Source organism: Hydra vulgaris, chromosome 07 (assembly GCF_038396675.1).
Source record: "Hydra vulgaris chromosome 07, alternate assembly HydraT2T_AEP".
In the NCBI taxonomy this organism is placed as follows: Eukaryota; Metazoa; Cnidaria; class Hydrozoa; order Anthoathecata; family Hydridae; genus Hydra; species Hydra vulgaris.
The window spans coordinates 23,240,141-23,265,400 of NC_088926.1; the positions used below are offsets into that span (position 1 = coordinate 23,240,141).

Below are 25,260 nucleotides of genomic sequence, written 5' to 3' on the forward strand. Positions count from 1 at the left end.
CAACTGATCGAAAACAGTTCAAAGGTAGAAAATGAAAACGTTTTTTAAGATAAAATGGCTGAACTTGAAGATAGAAGTCGCAGAAATAATTTAAAAATTGATGGATTAGAAGAAAACGAAAATGAAACCTGGGACGACATTAAAAGTAAGGTAAAAGATTTCTTTATGTCTAAACTAGGAGTAATTGATAATATTAAAATCGAGAGAGCTCATAGGGTTGGAGAAAAAGATTCGGGTGAAAAAATTAAAAAAAAAACAGAACCATCGTTGTAAAATTTTTAAACTATAAAGACAAAAGTGCGATTTTGGAAAAGTTTGTTAAGGCGAAACTCTGGAATGAAAAATTGTTTGTCAACGAGTATTTCAGTGCACGTACAATGGAAATAAGACGAATGTTATTTACAGAAGCAAAAGAGCTACGAGGCAAAGGAAAGTATGCTAAAGTTGATTACAATAAACTAATCACACGCAATTTTTAAGCATATTTTATTTTTATTACTTTCATTTTTTTTAATTATTAAAATCTAAAAATGGATTCAAACCAAATAATTAATTTTGAATCAAGTTCATTTAACTTTTTTCAAAATAATGATTTTATACTTGATAATGATTCCGATCCTGAATTATTTTTGCGAAGCAGGGGTTTTTTTCATGTTATTAATTTCAATATCAGAAGCTTAAAAAAAAATTTTCGAAAATTGGTATGTTAACTTAAAGGAAACATTACATATCTTTAGCATTATATGCATCATATTGACTTGGTGTAGCTCTGAAAATGTAAAAAACTCAAATCTCCACCCTCCAAGTTTTAATATAATTTCTTTAGCGCGTAAAACTAAAAAACAGGGTGGTGGTGTTCTTTTTCACATTAATGAATCCTTGCGGCTTATTAATAGGCCTAATTTAACTGTTTTTGATGACGATAAAGAGGTTTCGACTATTGAAATTATAACCCAAAATTCTAAAAATATAATTTTGAGTTGTTGTTATCGCCCACCATCTGGCGTAATAGAAAATTTGATAAATTTTTGCGAAATGAAATAAAAAAGAAATTCAACTACATAATTGGTGATTTTAATTTAAATTGCTACGATTACCACGCTAACAACAACATTAAAGAAATTTATAATGACATTTTTGAAAATGGAGCGATACTTAAAAAAATAATTGAATTAAAAAAATAAATAAAATTAAAAAAATATATAAAAAAATAAATATAAAATTAAAAAAGTAAATAAAAAAATTAAAAAGATCACTTTCCAATTTTTTTTCTATAAACGTAGACAATTTAAAACTGCTCCATCAAAATAAACTTCTCATTAAACAATTTTTTACAAAAACAAATTGCATTATAGCATTCGAGGAATAATTATCTTTACTTCATTGGAATCACATTAATGATTCTAATGACGCTAATTTAGTCTATGATTTGTTTTTAAAAACATTTTTTGAAGTATATGATATTAATTTTCCGAAATATAAAATATTAAAAAGCAAAGAAAGATATAACGTCGCCATGGATTACGAAAGGTTTCAAAAAATGTTCTAAAATCAAGCAAAAATTGTATATCAAATACTTAAAAACAAAATCATTCGAAAATAAAACAATTTACAAGACTTATGTTAAAAAATGTGAAGTCCAAAGAAAAATGTTAAAAAAAAATTATTACTTAAATTTACTAGAAAAACATAAACAAAATTCAAAACACTCATGGGAACTTTTAAGAGAAATTACAGGCAGTTAGAAATCGAAAACAGACTCTTTACCAAATGCCATCAAAATTAATGATGAAATTTTTTATAATCCGATAGTGATAGCTGATAAAATAAACACATTTTTTATTTCAGTTGGAAAATATTTAGCTAAAAATATTCAAACCGAAACAAAAAAAATTAATAATTTTAATTTTCTTTTAGTGTCTTGTCTAGATTCTTTTGAATTATCTTTTGATGAGTTTGATAAAGCATTTAAAATGCTTAAGTCAAATAAAGCAATAGGGCATGATAATATAAGCGGAAACGTGGTTATTAACTCATATGAAACCATAAAAAATGTTCTATATAAAATATTTAAACGTTCTATTGATCAAGGAGTATTTCCTGATCAGTTGAAAATAGCAAAGTTACACTAATATTTAAAGGAGGAGAGTTGATGAATGTCAGTAATTACCGTCCTATCTCTGTTCTCTCTGTTTTTTCTAAAATTTTAGAGAGAATTCTTTATAAAAAAACTTTTCAACATCTGTCTCAAAATAATATATTATATAAAAATCAATATGGGTTTTAGAAAAATAACTCTACTGGGCACGCTATACTAAAAATAACTCAATATATTACAGATTTATTAGAAAAGTCAAAATTTACTTTAGGCATTTTTGTTGACTTATCAAAAGCGTTTGATATGATTGACCATAAAATCCTTTTCCAAAAACTAAAATATTATGGAATCACAGGAAATTTTCTTAAGCTAATAAAAAGTTATTAACACACTAGAAAACAATTTGTTGATTTCGACCAATCATCGCAATCTCAATTATTAGAAATAACTTGCGGCGTTCCTCAAGGATCTGTACTAGGACCGCTTCTTTTTCTCATTTTCATAAACAACCTCTATGAAGCATCCAATTTGATGATAGTTATGTTTGCTGATGATACAAATTTTTTTTTATCTCATAGCGACATAACGACAATGAACAATGAACTAATGAAAGTTTCTCAATGGTTTAAATCAAACAAACTTTCTCTGAATATTGAAAAAAAAAAATGGTCTCTTTTTCATTCTATCTCTAAAAAACACTACTTCCAATCGAGCTTCCTCCTCTTTTTATTGATGGCGTTCTAATTTAGAGAGCAACATGTACAAACTTTTTAGGAGTTTCAATTGATGAAAATCTCACATGGAAAAAACATATCGAAAACATTACCTGCAAAATTTCGAAAAATTTAGGTATATTATATAAAGCAAGAGGCATGTTAAATAAACATATTTTAACTCAACTATACCACTCATTCATTCATTGCCACATAAACTATGCGAATACGGCTTGGGGTATTGTTAATAAAAGTAAATTAGAACCTCTTCATCGCCAACAGAAACATGCTGCACGTCTTATTAATTTTAAAGACCGTTTTTCACATGCTAAGCCTCTTTTTATTTAAATGAATATTTTAAACATATTTCAACTAAATATTTTTAATGTACTGCGTTTTATGTTTAAATGTAAAACTCGTACAGCTCCGGTCACTTTTCACAATTTATATTCCTTAAAAGAAAAAAATTAATATATTTTACGAAATGATAATTTCTTTCTTCAACCAGATTTCAGAGCCAATATAGGCAAACTTTGTATTTATTTTCGAGGGGCGTTTCTATGGAACAATATAGTTTTGAAACATTTTGATTTTTCTCAAGACTGGTACTTTTTCGCATTTAAAAGGAAATTAAAAAATATCATTCTCTCAATTGAAAACATACTTATATATTTTTAAATTTAGTTATTTTGATTTATTTATATAATATCAATATAAAATATCAAGATATATAATATCAATATAATATCAAGATATATAATATCAAGATATATAATATCAATATAAAATATCAAGAAAATATCAAGAAGATTCTTTTTCCTTTTTTTTTTTTTTTTTTTTTTTTCTTTCTTGCTATCTCTGAGTATTTGAGACCATTTGTTTTTTGGAAGTGTTAGCTTGTTTACTTATTTTTTATTTCAATTTTCATTTATTTTTAACTTTTTAACTACTTATTTACTTATTGTTCTGGATTATTATAAGTGTATTTATATTTAGTGTACTATCTTTATATTCATTTACCATACTACTTCCATGATATCTTGGTATGTATATTGGCATGATATTGTTGCTTATATGCTAAAATTACTCGTTTTTCCTTTTTAAAGTACTTTTTATTGCTATTTTTTTATTATAGTTATTGCTATATACTTTTTGGTACTTTTTATTATAATTGTTGTTGTATTTAGTACTTTTTGTTGTATTACTTGTATTACTTGCTTTGTTGTATTGTTGTATTACTATTTTGCTGTATTTGTACGTAGTTGATAATGTTTTATGTTATGTATTATAGCTACTGTATTATTATCTCTCATCTCCTTGAGTTTATAATTATTCATTACTGTTTACAAGCTATATTTCATCTAACAAACTCCATTTTTTTCTAAGATCATAAATTACTAAATATTACCAAATTGTTTTAAAATCGTAATACCTCGCTATGCCATCTAAGACTATTCAATTTGGATCTCGTTCTGACCTTAAGCTTGACCAAACATTATCACACAAGAATCATAATTTACAATATTCTCTTGACACTACATCAAGTCCACAAAGTTCAACTTCAGATCTAAATAATCCTCAAGATTCAATTAATTGTAAATACTATGACACCATAGATTTCAATAAAAAAGTTAATCCTAATTCAGATCTTTATATTCATCTCAACATTGCTTCTTTACCATGTCACATTGATGATCTCTGCAGCTTTATTAGCACTCTTAATACATTACCTTTGGCAATAGGTATTACTGAGTCAAATTTATATGTAAATGATTCAAATATAACAAGCATATCTATAAATGGTTTTAGCATTGAGCATTGTCCCACTGAGGCTAAAAAAGGGGTGCTCTTCTATATCTAAACTCTAATTTAAACAACATAGTTCGGAACGACCTAAAGATCTACTCTTTCAAATATCTTGAATCCATTTTTGTTGAAATTATAAAGCCTCACTTAAAAAATATAATAATTGGCTGCATATATCGACATCCGTCTATGAATCAAGACGATTTCACTAATAGTTATTTAACTCATCTATTAGATAAGCTATATATTGAAAAAAACAAGTATTTTACTTATGGGGGATTTTAATATGGATATACTAAAATATAATGAATTAAATCCTATATCTAGCTACCTTGACTCGCTTATTTCTTTTTCACTACATCCTGTTATTACTCTACCGACACGCATAACAACTAAATCACAAACACTTATTGATAACATCTTTATTAACTTTAATTCACCTGACCAAATCTCTGGCAATCTTACTATTTCAATATCTGATCATATGGCTCAATTTATCTGCATTCCAAGAAAAACCAGTCACCCTAAAAAAAGTATATTTTACAGGCGATGCTTCAAGAACTTTAACAAAAATATATATATTGAAGATGTTTCCAACATTAACTGGGCCCTTTATATTAAAAAAGATGATGATGTAAATCAATCTATCAGTTTTCTTTTAAAGACATTTGAAAAAATATTAGACCAACATGCTCCATACAAAAAACTAACTAAGCAGCATATTAAACTTAAATCAAAACCATGGATCACCAATGGCATACTTAAATCTATTTCTATTAAAAACAAACTATATAAAAAACACACAAAATGTAAAGATATTAGTACTAAAAATGAGCTGTTTTCTAAATTTAAGTTTTATAGAAACAGAATCAGCAATCTACTAAAAAGTAGTAAAAAATCTCATTACACAACCTATTTTAGTAAAAACTTAAACAATATTAAAAATACTTGGAAAGGGATAAAAGAAATCATTAATATAAAACCTTCCTACTATAGTTCAACTCTCAAACTTAAATTGAAAGAAAATATTATAACAGATCCAACTACTGTATCAAATATATTAAACAACTTTTTTGTTACTATCCTAAACAAACTTCAAAACAAAAACATACCTTCAACATCCAAATTTACTGACTATTTCAACTCTCCAAATTCTAATACGTTCTTTATTGATCCTGTCACAGAGAATGAAATCTCTGGTCTTATTAAAACCACTCTTAAAACTGGAAAAAGCTTTGGTCCTAATAGCCTTCCTACATTCCTTCTTAAACTTATTCCAGACATAATTTCTAAACTCTCTCAGTATTATTATAAATAACTCATTTCAAAACGGTTTATTCCCAGATGCTTTCAAAGTCGCTAAAGTCATTCCAATATTTAAGAAAGGTTCTATAATGGATATGTCTAACTACCGACCTATCTCTCTTCTTTCAAACCTAAGCAAACTCTTCGAAAAAGCTATGCATAAGAGGCTCTATACATTTTTGAATAAATTTAAATGCCTTTGCAAACACCAGTATGGGTTTCGTGCTAATTATTCCACGACTTACTCACTTATTAAAATTACTGAGTCAATTAGAAAAGCTCTTGATAATAAAAACTTTGCATGCGGTGTCTTTGTAGATCTACAAAAAGCTTTTGATACAGTAGATCATTCTATCCTACTCAAGAAATTAGAATATTATGGAATCAGAGGAATACCTCTTAAATGGTTTACCTCCTATCTTCACAACAGATCTCAGTTTGTCTCAGTCGGTGACTCAAAATCTACTCAAATAAAATGTTCCAACGGTGTTCCTCAAGGCTCAGTATTAGGACCACTACTTTTTCTTCTCTATATTAATTACCTCAATAACTCAATTAAGTAAGCAACTCCTTACCACTTTGCTGATGGTACTAACTTGCTCATTATCAACAAATCTTTAAAAAAAATTAACAAATACATTAATCATGATCTTGCCAATTTAATTCAGTGGCTTCGCTCAAATAAGCTTTCCCTCAACTGTAACAAAACTGAACTGGTCATATTCAAATCTAAAAAAACAAAAATCAATAAAAATTTAAACTTTAGATTAAGTGGCCAGAAAATCATTCCTGTAAACTCAATCAAATATCTTGGAATTATAATTGATTCCAACCTATCGTTTGAATCCCACCTCAAAGACTTAAAATTGAGCAGATCAAATGGAATGCTGGCTAAAGTTCGCCATTATGTCAATCTGAAAGCATTGTTAAACATATATCATGCCAAATTTGGCTCGCATATACGATACGCTTGTCAAATATGGGGACAATCTCAACAGCAAGAAGTTTTAAGGATATCTCATCTTCAAAACAAAGCTTTAAAAATAATACATTTTCAGAATTACAAATCCAATCCTAATGTGCTTTATCTTACTTCTAAGATCCTTAAACTATGCGACCTTGTTCAATTCTTGAATTGCCAGTTTGTCTGGAACCACCAACACAAAAACCTACCTCTTGACTTCAACAATTTCTTCCCAAAAAATGAAAATAACCAATACTATCTTCGATCAACTGATAATCTCAATCTTACAGTCTTAAATCATCGTTCTGTTACTTATGGATATAAGTCCATAAAAAACCAAAGTATAAAATCTTGGAATAACCTTCCCTATGACCTGAAAGGTCTCCATTCAATTTATGTTTTTAAGAGTAACCTATTCCATTCCTTCCTAATCAAATACAGTTTATAAATCCAAAGATATGCGTATCTATGTATAAGTGTTTGTGATAAGCGCATGTGAATAAGTGGGAGTGTATATGTATGTATGTATATATGTATACATGGATGTGTATGTGTGTATGTGTATGTTTGTATATATTTATATGTGTATATATATGTGTGCGTGTGTATGTAAGTATATATATTTATATATATATATTTGTGTGTGTATGTGTATGTGTGTGTATGTGTATATATATATATATGTATATGTATATATATATGTATATATATATATATGTATATGTGTATATATGTATATATCTATGTGTGTATGTATATATATATGTGTGTGTGTGTGTGTGTGTGTGTGTGTGTGTGTGTGTGTGTGTGTGTGTGTGTGTGTGTGTGTGTATGTGTATATATAAGTGTATGTGTATGTATATATATGTGTATGTATGTGTGTGTATATATGTGTGTTTATATATGTGTCTATATATGTGTGTATGTAACATAATGTGTGTATGAACATAATTTTATATTCTGATATTTTCATAATTACTGTCGCGTAAGGTTTTTATATAAACAACTTTATTAATATATTTGATTATCTATTTGAGTTTATAAATCACAGTATAGTATAAATCACATTAACAAAATATGATAATAATATAAATCACATTAATAAATGGTGTATGTGTGTGACTAATACTAAATGACTATTATTCTTTTTATGATTATTGTAATTATTTTTATTGTTGTCATTTTATTTTTATTATTATCATTATACTTTTATCATTGTATTGTTATTATTGTTACTACTACCACACTTATTATTATCATTATTAGTATTTTACTCCTTTAACTTTTAATGTTTGCTTTGTTACAGCCAGAGGCGTAGAAAGAATTTTTTGGTGTTTGAGATAGGTAACTTCCAGACATGGAGCAAACTCCAAACATTTATATGTTTATACTTATGTCAAATAATGAGGGTTTGCAAAAAATTGCGATGATTGGAAGCTGGGAACAAAAAAGCCCCAAAATTTTCGCCCCCCCCCCTCCTGCCCCAAACGTGAGAGCAACAAGTTGATGAAGTATTTTTTGTACTATTCTCAACTAGACTTATATTCATCGATAAATTTTAGATTTCATTTTGAAATATTTTAGCGTTCAAAAATTATGACCATATAAAGTTTAAACCCCCCTCAATTTGAGGGGGTTGCAAATTTTATATGATAATAATTTTTAAACGCTAATAGATAATACTATGAAACTTAAAATTTATCGATGAATATAAGTCTAGTTAAGAATAGTACAAAAAATACTTCATCAACTTGTTGCTCTCACGTTTGGGGCAGGGGGGGCGAAATTTTTTCTGCTTTTTTGTTCCCAGCCTCCAATAATCGCAATTTTTTGCAAACCCTCATTATTTGACATAAGTATAAACATGTAAATGTTTGGAGTTTGCTCCATGTCTGGAAGTTACTTATCTTTAACACCAAAAAATTCTTTCTACGCCTCTGGTTACAGCTGTGGACGATTATTACTATTAGCATTAACAATATATTTAGTAGTTTTTATTTACAAGGTTTTTACTTAAGATTAGTACATGTACTATTTGTAAACTTCCGTGAATGTAACAACTATTTCAGAATATATGAATTGATTATAATGTTTTTACGAATTCTTATATAAAAAATATTTGATTGACTATATACTTGAATATTTAAATTTTGTTTTATTAATTTTATTTTTGTGTATCATGTTATTTTAATTTATACATTTTATACCTATCAAGTCTTGTATTTTAAGTATTTATATAAAACGTTAATTTTTACTTCTAACTTTCGTTTTATGTACTTTATTTGACTGCCTTATTTATTTTATACGCATTACAAAATTGTTTTAAACACGTAGTGATTGTAAGCGGTTCTTGATGACAAGATCGTCTGATCTTCTCCGCGTTCTTATTTTATATGCAACAAAATTTGTAATTTTTTATTTATATGCATTTTTGTTTCATTTATTTTATTGTAATAGTTATTGTGAAGAAATAAAAGAACAAAAAAAATAAAAAAAATAAAAAACTCGCTCTAAACAGCCACCCAGTTTGCCTTGTGTTTTAAGCAGAGCTGGTGACAAAAAACACCGTTTACCTTTATTTTTAAGTATGTAATCAAACTTTTAAAAAAGTGTTGATTGGATGAATCGATAGATAATAAAACAACCCATTGGTGTTTTGAATAACAAAACGCCTTTATTGTCGGTTATTTATCTTGTGCGAAAATGAAAACTTAAAAATATTTCTTTTTAAATAAATATTTTTATTTATTAATAATAGTAACCCGAAGTAATAAAAATTTAGTTTGAAATATAAAAAATGTATACATAATATATATGTAGTGCTTTTTTTCTCTTAAAACGCACTGGAACGGCATTCCGGCACCTTTTTATGCAGGTATAAATATTTTTGTTTTCCTCGTATTAATAAATAAATGACCTTAATTTATTTTTTTTAAATTGAATGTTTTTAATCAAAAAAAAGTTGTCTTGAAAATTCTTTAAAATGCAATCGTAGGTTGTGGGAAAATGTGGATTGTCGAAAAATGCAATTGTGGGTTGTAAAGATCAAGTAAAACATATTTTGCAAATATGAAAACGTTACAGCGCTGAGTTTTAGAATTTATTATTTTTTACTAAACACTAAATCTGCTTGAGAAGAATTTACTTTGACTTGATTTCTCCTTTATATTGTTCGTTTTTATGAAGCTAAATTATTTTTTGTTCGTTTCGAAGAAATTCTTTTTTTTCTGTACAAGGGTTGTCCGAATATCTTATAATGCCTTATAATAATTTTTTAAAGCGCAAACTTTACGCTATTTGAGACAGTAATATAAAAATATTAACAAAACAACACAAAACTAAATATGAATAAAACCGCCAGTTTCTTCTCGGTTAACTCTCCGGTTCAGGAAAAAATCAAATTAAGTGCAAAAGAAACACAAGGAATTAAAATTACAACAACAGGTTTACCTATCGGCAGACCAAGGAATTACCTATCGGCAGACCAAATTAAATTACTACGTCAGATTTACCTATCGGTAGACCAGACAATACACCAACTACAGCTGGCCAAGTTGCTGGGCATTGTAGCAAAAAACAGAGTTTTGTTCCAAATACAAGTCGCTTTATTTGTCACAAATCTTGGCTCACAACCTGCCAAAAAGTAAAATCACTAGGTATAGAAGCTAAGATGGGAATGAAAATATCTAAAAAATGGTTCAATTATAAGGTTTCTTATTATGGCGAAGATAGAGAGCAGCTGTTAAGTTTGATACGTGAGAAAATATTCGATCGCAAAAAATCTGGACATCAATCCTGCATTAACGATAGAATTCTTCATTAGCATAGAAGAAGCTAAAAAAAAAACTCATTTAAAAAATATTATAAAGTCTTTAACCAGTGAACAATATTTACAATATTTACGGGTGAAACTAAATGAAACTAAATGCCTTTTTGGAGTATAATTTTTGTCTTTATAAGCGTCAGTTTTTTCAAAATCTAAGTTTGAAAATAAAATTGCTTGATTCACCTCGAACACGCCATTTCTGTAAAACGTCAGTACATGTTTAAGTTTCTGAGATCATTTTGGTGTCTGACTCTGTATAGTCAACTATAATTCTATAACTATAATTGAGCAGCCGTGGCGCAGCGGTAGCGTACTTGCCTCAGAAACAAAGTATCCGTGGTTTAAACCACACCTCTGGACAAGTTTTGCGACATCCGTTAGGAAGGAGGCGTGAACTTCTACTTAAATGCTCATCCGCAGTGCTCTGTGATAAGACCGTAAGGACTTCTTGGGACACCTAAAAATAAATGATAATAATTCAACTATAAATCAACTAGTTGGCATAATGATGCAGCAACATGCTTACAACAGCCCACTACATCAGCTTTAGAATTGCATTTAGCATAAAGTACTTCATCAGTAGACTGCTACAACTATGTACGTTTCGCAGACGCTGCAACATTACACTTTGTAATAAACAAATTTTTGGATACTTTTACTTTTTTACAAAAAAAATTTTAATAAGCGATAACTAAGAGTTTGATGCTTTTTGGCTCCTCTTTTACAATTATCTGCAGATATAGTTCCGTTAACAAGATAGTTCTTGATATAGTTGTGAGTTATAATTGACTAAAATAAAATGTCTCTTGTTCAAGTTGAAATACTATTGTTTATATAGTCATTGAAAGCAACATCATGTTTAAGTTCACAAAAAACAGCTTTAGATGCAATAACAGCTTGGAGAAGAACTAGCATAAGTTTTGTTTTCTAAATTAGAATTAAAAGAACCTATCACTCTAGTAATATCTACTTCAAAAAAAAAATTTATTTACATTGCCTAGATTTAAATGAATATAACTACCACAATAAATTGCGCATTTGACGATATGTGGGAAAGGTCTATTGCTTTATTTTTGACTTTAAAAAGGTAGAGTTCCGGCACCTTTATTCTAGAAAAAAAGTACTGTATATATATATATATATATATATATATATATATATATATATATATATATATATATATATATATATATATATATATATATATATATATATATATATACAGCATATGCCATTAATAACAAACCATCATGTTATTGTAGTATGGATATAAGTTTGAAATTGTATATTTTAAAAATTAAAAGAGATTTTTTCTTCAATTTTTTTTTTATTCAAATAAATCAAATGACTACTATATAAATTTATTATAAAGTAATAATAAATAGCAAAATTAAAAACTAAAATATTGAAATGAAAACAAGTGTTCATATGTATCAAAAAAAAAATGTGGTCAAAATAAACAAACCACATCAACAAAATTAAGTAACAATAAGAACAAAAAAATAAATAAAAAACACAAAAATAAAAAAATAAAAAATTAATATTTGGTTGACAATCCTTTAGCTTTTAAGCATTCATTGATCCGTTTTGGCATGGAGTTCACTAAATTTTTAGTAATAACTTTTGGAACATTATTTAGTAATTTTGTTACTTCTTCTTTTAGCTGGTCCAGATCTTTTATTTCAATTTTACCAAGATTATGGTCTAACCAAGACCACAGATTCTCTATGCAATTGAGATCTGGACTATTGGCAGGCCAAGACATGACTTTAATGTTGTTTTCTTCAAAATAATGCATGCAAATCTTAGCAGTATGACATGGAGCATTATCTTGTTGGAAGATAATTCCCGTGTCTTTTCAGAAAATGTCAATAGAAGGCATCAAATAATTATCCAATTTGTCTAAATGTTTTCGAGAATCGAGCCTTTCATCAAATAGCAACCAACACCCTCATAGTTCATGCAGACCCAGATGCCTATACCGCCACTACATTGTTTTGTTCTATACATAGAGTAATCTGGGCGCATTTTGTCATGTGGCGTTCTTCTTAGCATTACTCGGTGTTTTCTTGAATCAACCTTAACGTTCATTTCATCGCGGAAAAGAACGTTGTGCCACTTTCTCATAGACCAAATTTTATGAGCTAAGCACCAGTTAATTCTTGATTTCTGATGTTTTTTTGATAGACGTGGTTTTTTGCAAGCAGTCTGCCACATTTAATTGTACTTTTGTTGTACTCTTCTAATTGTTTGAGCACTAGCGACAACACCAGAAGCTTCCTGCCATTTTCGACTGAGATCAGTGGATTATAACTTTCTATTTTTTTTTTACTATGCGAATAAGTGAACGTTCATTTCTTTCATTTGAAATGCTGGGTCTTCTGGGACGCGGAAGATTTTCAGTTGTATTATATTCAATATATCGATTGATTATTCTGCTAACAGTTGCATGTGTTGTGTTTAAATGTTTCGCAATTTTTCTCATTGAGATGTTTTGTTCATTCATTGCTATGATTTTACATTTTGTCATATTATCAATAGTTTTTCCAGTCATTTTGATTTTTTTACTACTGAAATGTTGTAGTTAATTAGATATTAGTTTTTATATTTCATTTACACAAACTTTTCAAATATTTATAACAATTTAAAAAAAAATTCTCTAACAATTATTATTAATTCGCAAATAAGTTCAAGGTTTTACTCAAAGAAAAATGCAATTTTAAAAAATTTTGAAAAATAGAGTGGATTGTTAATTTTGGCCATTAAATTATTTTAGATTATGAGGTAAGTGTTAAAAAAAAGCCAGATAATTATTGCATCGAATATCTATACTTATTTGAAAGAAAATATGATGCTCATCAGTTTACACTTTTTATATTTGAAAAGAGTCAAACAATCATTGATTTATTATCAATCAAAGTCGAATGATCTCAAAACAATCATGGTGGATTGATATTAATGGCCAATACTGTATATATATGTATATATATATATATATATATATATATATATATATATATATATATATATATATATATATATATATATATATATATATATATATATATATATATATATATATATATATATATATATATATATATATATATATATATATATATATATATATATATATATATATATATATATATATATATATATATATATATATATATATATATATAAGTTAAAGTCATAGTTTCATAGTTTTTGAAGTCATTCTTTAGCTTTAAAAAAAGAAAGAAAGCTTGAGTATAAATTTTATAAGAAAAATCAAAACACGTGTTCAGTAATCCAAAGTAACTTTCAAAGTACTCAAAATAAAGGTACACATCGAATCAACGCAATAATACTGTATACCGCGTGTTTTTGAATCGTAAAAGTTTTCCGTAAGTTTTATAATTATATTTTATGTAAATGTTTAGTCGCCTTAGTAATAATATAAAGCAATTTATAAATTTTTTACTTTCAAACGCTTTTTTACCTTTCAATTAAACTTTTAAACTCAAACTTTCCTTCACCTTTTAATATAATCGTTTTGCTGATAAGTACAAATATTTTAGTAAAATATTTGTACTTAGGGTTGCCGATGTCCCGATTTTACGAAGGAGAACTAAGTAAAAAAAATATTTTTACATATTGGACGCAGAATTCTCCTTCGTAAAATCGGGACATCTGGCGACCCTAATTTTACTGTTATTCATTAGTTACACATTCAGATATAAATTTTGACATTTGTTAGAGTTTTTAATTTAACTTTATGATGATTTTATTATGTATTAGACATTTTAGCTCTATTTTAACTATTACTAAGAGTTAAAATACAGCTAAAATGTATATGTGCGTACAAAGTAGTGTGTTTGCGTGTGCATTTCTGTATATATATATATATATATATATATATATATATATATATATATATATATATATATATATATATATATATATATATATATATATATATATATATATATATATATATATATATATATATATATATATATATATATATATATATATATATATATATATATATATATATATATATATATATATATATATATATATATATATATATATATATATATATATATATATATATATATATATATATATATATATATATATATATATATATATATATATATATATATATATATATATATATATATATATATATATATATATATATATATATATATATATATATATATATATATATATATATATATATATATATATATATATATATATATATATATATATATATATATATATATATATATATATATATATATATATATATATATATTTATATATATATATATATATATATATATATATATATATATATATATATATATATATATATATATATATATATATATATATATATATATATATATATATATATATATATATATATATATATATATATATATATATATATATATATACAGAAATGCACACGCAAACACACTACTTTATACGCACATATACATTTTAGCTGTATTTTAACTCTTAGTAATAGTTAAAATAGAGCTAAAATGTCTAATACATAATAATATATATATATATATATATATATATATATATATATATATATATATATATAAATATATAATATATATATAATATATATATATATATATATAATATATATATATATATATATATGTATATATATATATATATAAATGTATATATATATATATATATATATATATATATATATATATATATATATATATATATATAAATTAGTAAAAAACACTTATCTAACTTTTATTTTCTACTTTAAGTTTCACCATTGCTGGATCATCAGGAAGAGTTCTCTTCCTGATGATCCAGCAATGGTGAAACTTAAAGTAGAAGATAAAAGTAAGATAAGTGTTTTTTACTAATTTATTATTGCTCTGTTCTTTAAGAACATTGAGCACTCTATTTGTAAAATACACTAACATAATTTACATATAAATATATATATATATATATATATATATATATATATATATATATATATATATATAAATTTATTCTGAATAAAGATTTTACATCAAGGATATTTACAAATAGTAATGATACTAATCTCAAGCAAACACCTATCAAATTTAATAATAATAAATAGTGATAATAAAAAGAAAAGTAAAGTCAGATAAAAGGTAATAGTTGTAAGAAAAGGAAGAAATAATAGTAACTGTAAAAGTTATATAACGATGTTAACCACAAAAGTAATACCAACAACAATAATATAAATAATAACTATAAATTAAAATAATTTCAGTAATAATAACAGGTTAATAATAATATTAGTAATAATATAAAAATAACATTAATAATAACAGATATTATGATAATATAAAGTAAATACAATCTAAATTGATATTAATAATAATAAAATATGAATGACTGTAGTAATTATTAGAAATATATTTATATAATGATATAAAACAATAATAATAAAGAACAACAATAGTATTTATCAAAATTTAACAATAATAATAGTAATAATAATAATAGTTATTGTTACAAAAAATGTATGACATATATAAATACATATATATATATATATATATATATATATATATATATATATATATATATATATATATATATATATATATGCATACACACATACATATATATACACATACACACACACACATATATATATAATATATATATATATATATATATATATATATATATATATATATATATATATATATATATACATGCACACACACATATACGCATACACTTGCACACATACATATATACATGCACACACACAAACATACATATACATACACACATACATGCATACACGCATATGCATATACATATATATATATATATATATATATATATATATATATACAGACATACATATATGTATATATATATATACATACATACATACACACACATACGCATACACATGCATACATATACACATATACATATATACACATATATATATATATATATATATATACAGATAGACACATACCTACATACATATGTACACACACATATACACGCGCATATATATATGCATAGACATATATATACACACATATAGAATAATGTTATAATATTATTTATATCACATATAACAATACAAAAGCAATAACTGTAATGACCCACAATAATTCTAACATTTTACAAACAGTATCTCTCTAAAAAAAAGCATGAAGACGGGTTTTAAATTGTGTAATAGAGTTTAGGGATTTAAGGTGGAGAGGTAATTTATTCCAAGATTTTACGCATTGGTTTGTGGTTGATTTATGACCGTACTTAACCGAAGAATGGTTTTGGATAGATAATTTAAGGTTACTACAAGATCGAAGATAGTAGCGAGAACATTTTATAGTGATAAAGAAATTACAAAATGAGGGAGGGAGGTTTATTTGCTTGCTATTCCAGACAAATTTACAATTTAATAAATGAACAAGATCACACAATTTCAGAATTTTGTATAGAAAATATAGGATATTAGAATTAGAGCAATAGTATATATTGTTGAAAGTATATTATTTTAAATGCCTTGTTTTGCAGATATGAGTGAGAGGAAAAGGATAGATTCCAGTCAATTTTGATTCCAAGATATTTTGAAGAAATTACAGGAAAGATTTTTTTGGCCACTTAGTCTAAAGTTTAGGTGTTTAGTGATTTTAGATTGAGTTGATTTGAAAATGATAAGCTCAGTTTTGCTGGTATTAAGACTTAATTTGTTGGATCGCAGCCATTGAAGAAGATTGGACAAATCATGATTTATATGTTTGTTGATTTTTTTAATGATTTGTTCGTAAGGAGTAAGTTTGTGTCATCACCAAAATGGTAAGCAGTTGAAAATTTTAAAGACATATTGAAATCATTTATAAAAATAAGGAAAAGCAGCGGACCTAATACAGATCCTTGTGGTACACCTGTGGAGAAAAATATTGGCAAAGATTTAGCATTATTGATGGCGACAAACTGTGACCTATTAAAAAGATATGATAAAAACTATTGGTGAGCAATACCTCTAACACCATAGTGTTCTAGTTTACTTAGAAGGATTAAGTGATCAATAGAATCAAATGCCTTATTTAAGTCAAGAAACACACCACACGCAAAAAGTTTACTGTCAAGAGCTTTCCTAATTGACTCAGTTATATTAATAAGTGCATAATTTGTGGAATGTTTGCTACAAAAACCATATTGGTGATTGTAAAGACATTGATTTTTTTCAAAAAAGTTGTAGAGTCTGATATGCATGGCTTTATCAAATATTTTACTTAAGTTAGAAAGAAGAGAAATTGGTCTATAATTTTTGTGGTTGAATTGAGAACCCTTTTTATGGAGAGGAATGACTTTGGCGATTTTAAACACATCCGGATAAAGCCCTTTTTCAAAAGAATTATTCAATATGGTACAGAGAGGTTTAGAAACAACGTGAGCAGTAAGTTTAAGAAGACGAGTGGGAAAACTGTTTGGACCTAAACTTTTCTCATTTTGCAGAGTATTTCTTATTAAGTCATACCTCGTTTTCAGTGACTGGATTAAGGAAAAAGGAACTAGAATTTGGGTTTTTTAAATAATCAGAAAAAATAGTTTTAGAGGAACTAATTTTGCTTGATGGTGGATGTTGTATAGTTTGAAAGTGTTTGTTGAATATGTCAGCAATGGCCACACTGTCTGAGATAGTTTTGCCATTATATTTAAGATTATAAGACTTATTTGGCGAAGAAGGTTTGATGTTAATAATTTCTTTTATTCCTTTCCATGTGTTTTTTGTATTGTTGAGGTTATTGTTAAAGAAGGAAATATAGTATGACTTTTTAGAACTCTTTAATAAATTGCTTATTTTATTTCTATATAATTTAAATTTATTGAATAGATTAATTTTTAGGAGGAGTATTTGGAATACAAATAAATTGTGCTAAGTGGTCTAAAATTGATATTGTGAGGTTTCCAGAAATTAGATTAGGAGTTTGAAAATTTAAAAAGATGTTATCAATAATTGTTTTTGATGTAAAAGTTATACGTCTTTAATTATTGTAGGGTGAATTATTGTAGGGTGTCGGTATATACAGCCAATGATGATATTTTTTTTAAAAGGATTGGCAATTTCAACAAAGACAGATTCCAAATACTTTGGGACGTATACTGTAAGATCTTGTCAAACATTGTAGTTTATGTTGGATTGCAAATATAGAAGAGCACCTCCTTTTTTGACTTCAGTTGGACAATATTCGATAGTATAGCCATTTATATTTATATCAATTATGCTAGAATCATTAATCTGTAAATTAGATTCTGAAATACCAAACACAATAGGGAGAGAAGTAAGTGAACTTATGAGACTGCGAAGATCGTCAATATGAAAAAGTAAAGATCCAATGTTTAGATGAAGGTACAGTTCAGAATTTGATTTTATAGTTTTATTAAGATCAAGAATATCATAATATTTGCAGTTAGTATTCGTGTTAGAGTTTTTATTCATATTCTTAAAAAAATTTTTGAAATGTATCGGACTTTCCAAAGAATTTAATATATTAGTCGGAAGAGTCTGACAGAACCAGTCAGAAGAGTCTTCTACAAGAAGATTATATGAGGATTTATTGACTTGACTGCACTTAGCATGAACCCAACAAGAACAAAAATCACATAAAATGGCTCTATGACTATGACAGCTATTTATTGCAGAATTTACAAGTGTACTTTACTGCCATGTCAAAATATATTGTTGAAAATAATAAAGCAATAGTATATAAAGTTAAAATAATATAAATCAATAATAAATAATGAATAAGAGTATATTATAATAATATTAACATAATATACTATAATATAAATAATAATAATAACAACAATAATGATAACAATGATAACAGCAACAATAGTTATTTAAAAAAAAAAAACAATAATATAGAAAAGAATTATAACAATATTAACAACAGTAAAAAAAATAATATTAATGAAAAATAAATAAAACAAAGCTAGAAAACATAAAATAAAATAAGAATAATTACATTAAATTAAAAATGTATTATAAAATAAACAAACTAAATTCTTCTTAAATTTCACTACAATCTTCTAGTTCTAATATTGCTTTTTCTTCTTTCTTTTTTCTTAGTTTACTTAATTTTTCTTTTTTTCTTTTCTTTACTTTTTAACTTTTATTTTTACTTTATTTGTTTACTTCACTTTCGTTCTTTTGTTTTCTTTTAATTTCTTTTTTTTTTTTTATCTTTATTTAAGTTTATTTAGTGTTCTTTTTTTTTCTTTTCTTTCCTTCCTTTTTGTATGACTTTTTATGTGCGTTTGTTTAAAGATGATTTTTAAGATTGTTAACGAATTATTTAAGCATATAAAATAATTATTTACTTGTTATTATAATTTGGTTTTATCTTTAATATTTATATTTTTCTTTTCTTTTTTTCTTCTCTTTTACCGTTAAAAAAATGCGACCGCCATTTGTGAAGACTTACCACTGTTCCCAATCTTATAATCCATCTACAATATATATATATATATATATATATACATTTATATATATATATATATATATATATATATATATATATATATATATATATATATATATATATATATATATATACATACATATATATATATATATATATAGAGAGAGAGAGAGAGAGAGAGAGAGAGAGAGAGAGGTTATTATATTCTAATGTATAAATATATATATGTTATAATATAATAATTTATATGTATGCATTTTGTGTTTGATAATGACTGAATCTATAAATGTAGGTATAGCTTATATGGTATTATTTTTAGCACTTATCTAAACGACTTATTGCTATTGACAATAATTTATCAATGCATTGATTTTCGATTTATATATGTCTTTCTCTTTGTGTTTACTTATTCGTTACATTTTTTCATTTCATATTTATCATATGATGGATTTATGCGATATAGAAGAACAAAGTATTGTAAATTTGTATGAATTTTTTAAAAACTTGTACTAATTATTAGTCCAGTTGACGTCAAAACTTCAATGTTGCATATGACATATGGTATGTCATTTTTAAGTAGTTTCTTGGCTTTTCTAAATGTGTTTCTTATTCACACGGTTTTACAAACAAGGTCTGCAAACAAATTTGAGCTGAAAATTTTTTTAGCCTTTAAGGAGAATCGATGTTGTTCTTTGTTTAATTTAATTTGTTTAAATATAGAAGTTTTAATAAATAAATGTTTGTTTGTTCTTGGTTTTTTTACTTATTTGTTTTCAGATTCTTAAGAACTAGGCAACTTAGCTAAGCAAGTTTTTTTTTTTTTTCTAGTACAATTGGAAAGAGCTGAAAGCTATTTTTTAGTGCAATTGGAAAGAACTGAAGTGTTTTTTAGTCACTCCACACAGTATAACTGGTACTGATTTGAGTAAGTTTACTACTTTTTTTATTCATTTTATATTGGATTTATTTTATATTAGATATATATTTTATGTATTTAACATGGAAAACTGACTCTAATTTGTTGACACAAAAGTGATTAACAAATTACAGTCAGTAATTTGTTGATCACTTACTTAAATAATTTTGTGCATTGGAGTCTAGATTCTTTGTTAAATTAAAAATAATTGATGTAAATAAATATTGTTTAATATTTTTAACAAACGACTTATGTATATAAACATGAAAAGATATGGATTTCAATAAATCTTAAGTTTAAATGTAGTCTTAGATTAGAAAAGATCACAATTTGTAAGATTCTTTTACATTTTTTTATTATTTAGCTTTAACAATAGTAATGTTGCTGGCAGAGCCGGATTTACAGTTTTAGGGGCCCTGGGCCAAAAAAAGCATGCGGTCCCATATTTAGAAGTATTATGTTAGTTTAAAAATATATAATCTTAGTTTAACATAATTAAAAGTTTTATTTCAATTTTTTAAATATGTTTTTTAAAATCTACATAATCTTTTTTCTGTATTTTTCATTAACGAAATCTTTAATCAATGAATCTATAATAATTGACTTACTTTTGTCTGCGTTGCTTGATAATAATGCAAATTTGTTTAACATTTCTTGTGACATAGTTGATCGCAAATCATTTTTTGTTAATTTTAATTTTGAAAATGACCTTTCTCCAGAGCAGTTGGATATCATGAAACATTTGAAAATCCTAAGAATGATTTCAGTATTTAGAAATGTAGCCTCCATTTGTTTTTCCTATATAAGTTTGTACAAAAACAAATGGGACAATTCAGGAGCTTGAGTATTAAAATGTTCTTTCAAATACAGATGTAGATGTTCAATTTCTACATATAAATTATCATCAATATCTTCCGTGTAGTCTTCCACCAGACGATTAACGCATGTCTTCAGCTTATCTTTGTTAATCCAAGCAGATAATCTCCAAGAAATGAATAAAGTTCAGCTCATGTATCTAGAGTAATAATTGCACTTTGCAATGATTTGGAAACAGCATTCTTTCATTGCAAAATTTGATCCCATATTATTGTTTGTAAAGCAAATTCAAAAGTTTCCATTTTCAATAGCAAATTTCCAGCTGCAGCTCTTGTTTTGTGTTTCAAAACTTTCACACTCATTGATTTTGACCAATCCTTCCACTAATTTATTGTAGTTCTGGTGAATGATTTTGACCAAGTCAGCATTAACGCTCCACCGAGTATTCGATAGTGATTTCAATGAACTACTTGCAAACTGTTCCAAAACACGCCACAACTTTGTAGAAGCAGAGAAAAAATTGAACAGTTCTTGAACAAAACCAAAAAAATTGATTCCCTCAATGCAGCAATCTACAGCAGCCTCTCCTACCAAGTTAAGAGAATGACCTGAACATGGTAAGAATTTTGCCAGCTTATTGAACTCCAAAATTCTAGTTTTCATTCCTTTATATTTTCCAGTCATATTGCTTGAGTTATCATAAGACTGGCTTCTGCAGTTGCTGATTTCCAAGTTCAATTTTACGTTTAAAAAGTCCATGGTTGCATTTGCTAAATTTTCCCTGGTGTGATTATCGATGTGAATGAATTTGACAAATCTTTCAATAGGCTCATTTGAAATTTGATCAATGTACCTCAAGATCACACATAGTTGATCTTTGTGACTCGCATCAGGTGTTGAATCTACTGGTAATCCATAATACTTAGATTTTAAAACATCGTTGCTGATTGATTGCAAAACTTTTCTTGCCATCAATACAGTTAATTCATTACATGTATTCTTCGAGAGGTAGTTTGTTTTTCCAGAACCACTGTCACCATAATTTTTTATGTGCTTGGCCAATAAAGGATCAAACTGAGCAATCAACTCAAGCAGACCAATAAAATTCCTGTTGCTCAGACCCAAATTTTTCTTTTGAACCTCTAAAATCTAAGTTTCTTTCAATCAATGTGCAAATTATAGCTATAACTCTTCTTACAACCTCTCTCCAGTAGTTTTTTTTCTTTGCGAATTTTGTAAGAAGTTGATCATTTAAATAAACCTTGTTATTTTATCTGTGAGAGTATGCTTATGAAGCTTTTCTGTGGTCTGATGAGTGTTCATTCTCCTGAATTAATGCCCCTGAATTTTTCCAATCTTTATATCCTGTTGAAGCTAAAGCACATTTTGAGGGTTCAAAAAGCTTGCAGACAAAACAGAATACACAACCTAATACTGGAGAATATATGAGCCATTCTCTATTAAACGTTTCATCATTTACTTTTTTTCCCATTAACAAGCTTTTTGAGCAATATCAATCGCGATCTTGATACATCATTTAGAGGATTTAAAGTCATAATCTGCATTTTGACATTTTAATGGACCGTTCTCTATCCAAAGTTGTATATCCTCAGCTGAAAGAATTTCCCAAAATCCTGGATCTTTTCCTATTCAATGGCAAATCGATAGGGAAACACACTCTCTCCTTATTGAGTTCCGATTGCTTGTTTAAAGTTTGAGTTTCATTGAGTCCTCTACAAAATCCAATATTTTACCTCTTTACTTATGCCACAGTTTGCAAGATTAGCTGAAGTTGGTGAATTACCATGACATTCTGCTTTTAATAAAAAACTATCAAGTTTTTGATGTTTCTTTATGTTTTTTTCTTGTTTTTTTTTTTTTTTTTGCGGCTCCTTTTTCATAGCTTCTACCCATATCTGTTAAAAGGTTCTGAAAATGAACACATTTAATTAATTTAATTGCTATTGTTTATGAGCACTAATTTTACTAATAGATAACACTCCACTATTTTTTATTATTAAAATTAAGTAAAATAGCCTACATAAATAAGTGAAAGTTTGTTAAAAATAAACAGGAAAACAAACATTAAAAATTTATGATTACTTTTTTCCCAGCGCACTTATTTACTTTACTTAAAAGCGTCCAAAATATCGCTTAAGTTTAATGCAATTTAAAAATTAAAACAATTACTTTCTTCAATTACCAAGATATTTTACTTAAAAGCGTGCAAAATTTTTCTTAAAATAAGCGCATTCATTTTATTTTAAATAGAATATTTTGAAACATGCACAAATAATAAAAAAACAAATTTATTATTTACCGTTTTTAATATCAATCTGGAAAATTAATCAGGCTGTTTTGCAAATAAATGTTTACTACTATTTTAAATCTTAATTAATTAGAAAAACAGCCCTAATTATAGTTATTTTCTTGGTTTGATAAGTTGAACCAAGTAATTCTAGAAAATATTATTTTAGAAGGTTCTTGGTTGAACTTTTAATAAAAAAATGTAATGTTATTAAAAAAATGTCAAATGTTAAATAAAATTGTTGAGTTGATTATTCGCTCAAGTTATTATTTATACTAATAAACAAAATGTTGCAAAATGCTTTTTGTTTAATTTTCGTTTTAAAATATTTTTTTTTTTTTAATCATGAAAATATTTAAAAAAATAAAAAAGTAAAATTTTTTACACAATTACTTTCTAATGAAAATGTATATACTTTCCAAAAATTAAAATTTAATTTTGTTGCAATTCGATTTTGGGGCCCCTTTTTTTGCGGGGCCCCTAGGCCATGGCGTATTTGGTTACTGGCAATATGTTTAATGATAATAGTGAAATTGAAGTGGATAATATTAGGCTTAAAGAAGTTATTAATGTAAATATTAATAGGCAACTTGAAAATAGTTGTATTTAAGTAAAAGATATAGGTCTAGGCAAGATAAAATTAATCATTGTGGAAATGTTAGAAATAAAAATTCTGGCAAGTAAGTTTTCTACTCAGCGAGCAGAAATCCTACTTGCCAGAGTCAAGCAGTGTTAATGTCAAGCAGTGTTAATGTCTGTTAATTTGTCAAGCAGTGTTAATGTCTGTTAATTTGATTTTACTTTTTAGAACAAAGCAAAATATGAATTTTACTATTTATAGTAACAATTAATAACAGTTTCGAATTTAAATTATTTTAAATTTTTTTACAATTTCAAACATAATTATGTTCTTTTTTTTTTTAGTTGCCTTTGTCATCACTTGATTAGTTTGTTTACTGTTGAAACATGGTTTTAATTTTGTAAATTTAATATGATATAAAGTTTACTCTATTAATCATTAGTCAACAGTTA

General features: G+C 26.1%; 1 long non-coding RNA gene across 1 annotated transcript; it reads right to left on the reverse strand.

Moving 5' to 3' along the window:
* Window positions 1-10,739: 10,739 nt before the first annotated feature.
* On the reverse strand, window positions 10,740-23,849 carry LOC136082134 (uncharacterized). Its single transcript, XR_010639418.1, has 3 exons — window positions 21,713-23,849; window positions 11,734-11,821; window positions 10,740-11,639 (listed from the first exon to the last, which is right to left on the reverse strand). It is a non-coding gene; the product is annotated as an uncharacterized LOC136082134 (long non-coding RNA).
* Window positions 23,850-25,260: the final 1,411 nt, after the last annotated feature.